The sequence below is a fragment of the Crocodylus porosus genome, unplaced genomic scaffold (genome assembly GCF_001723895.1).
Source record: "Crocodylus porosus isolate Cpor-Errol unplaced genomic scaffold, CroPor_comp1, whole genome shotgun sequence".
Classification (NCBI taxonomy): Eukaryota; Metazoa; Chordata; order Crocodylia; family Crocodylidae; genus Crocodylus; species Crocodylus porosus.
Window position 1 is genome coordinate 20,038,917 of NW_017728949.1, and position 1,657 is coordinate 20,040,573.

Consider the following 1,657-nt stretch of genomic DNA (forward strand, 5'->3'; position numbering starts at 1 on the left):
TAAAAGAAATGCTTCTACTCACTGCAAGAGCAGGGGCTGGGTGGGCTCCAGGACCTCCTGGCAGAGCCCTCCCAGGCAGCACAGGGCACCAGGGCCTGGACTGGGGCTGCTGGGGTTGTCACCCAGCCCCGCTGTGTGGGTGGGGCCCCAGTAACCCAGATGGTTCTCATACATGCCAGTCCCCCACAATGAGCCCCAGAATCCTGCTGTAGGACCCCACCTGGGTTCCTCCCCTCAGGCAGACACCACCACCATCATACCAGGCCACATATCACCCTACCATCAGTTCCCCTTTGGGTGTGGTCCCCTCACTGGGACCTTTGGCTCACACTAGCCCCGGCCCACCTCCAGTCCAGTCAGGACCCCTGGCTCTTGGGTGTCCCTCCTTGCCCTTCTGACTGTCCTGGTCCTGGCCCAGTCAGGGGAAGCTCTAGCAGGCCCTGATGTATGACCCATACTCTTATCCCAGGGTCCCCCTCTCTGGGTCCTCCTCCACAGAGGTGGGGAGCTGGGGTTACCTCACCATGACTGAGGCCTCAGGGGGCTCATGCCCCCCGCAGGCAGCAGGTCGTGGTGCTACTACTGGTGTTATATTCAACCCAAACTGCCTCCCCACATTGGAGGACTTACTGGGGTCAGGACACAGCTCTCTCTCTCTGGCTGAGCCCCCCCTCACACTGGGGGCTCCACACTGCTCATAACACCCCCTTTACTCAGAGTCTCAGGGCTTCCTTCCACAGGTGGGCTCAGGTGGCCATAGCCATGCCTGGCCCCAACTCTCCTCCTTGGGGTCTCAAACCCCCACAACTACCTCTGGTGTACCACAACCCACCCTAAGGTGAGGGCTAGGGGTTAAGACACCCTGATCCACCTTTTACCAGGGTGATTACTGGCCTGGCATTTCCTGGGGGCTCCCACACCACTGGGAGCCCCAGCAGGGTGTAGTTTCCAGTCATATCCAGGACCAGGAGCCTCCTACCATCCCCTACAGCTCCTCTCTTGCCTCCAGGCCAGGCAATGTTGTTGCCTTCCTCCAGGCAGCCAGGCTGCCTCAATTATATAAGCAACCCTGAGCCTAAACTGGCTGGCCTCATTAGGCACCTGGAGGCTGCCAGCTCCAGGGCCTTAAAGTGGCAGGCACACCTAGTGCCTGGCCACATTGGATATTAGGAAAAACTTTCTTACTAGGAGGTTAGTGAAGCACTGGAACCAGTTACCTAGAGAGGTGGTGAAATCTTCATCCTTGCAAGTTTTTAAGGCCTGGCTTGACAAAGCTTTGGCTGGGATGATCTAGTTGGGGATGGTCCTTCTTTGAGCAGGGGGGGTGGACTAGATAACCTCCTGAGGTCCCTTCCAAGCCTCATTTTCTGATTCTATGATTCTAAAAGCATGCCAGCCTGCTGGGGCTTTTTGGAGCGCTGGGAAACGAGAGCCTTGCTCCCCCCTTCCCTCATCAAAACTCAAGGGACGAGTAAGAACAAACCCTGGGGCCTGTGGAGGGGCTATGCCTTGAGTCTGAAAAGGCTGAGAACAGCTGATCTGGAGGCAGCTCCAGCTGGAAGGGACAGCAGGGCTGGCTGCTGCAGGGGTAGAGCTAGCTGAGGGAGGAGGGGGTGCTGCCAGGGCTTCCCTGCCCTTCCCTTCCTGCCTGGGTGCT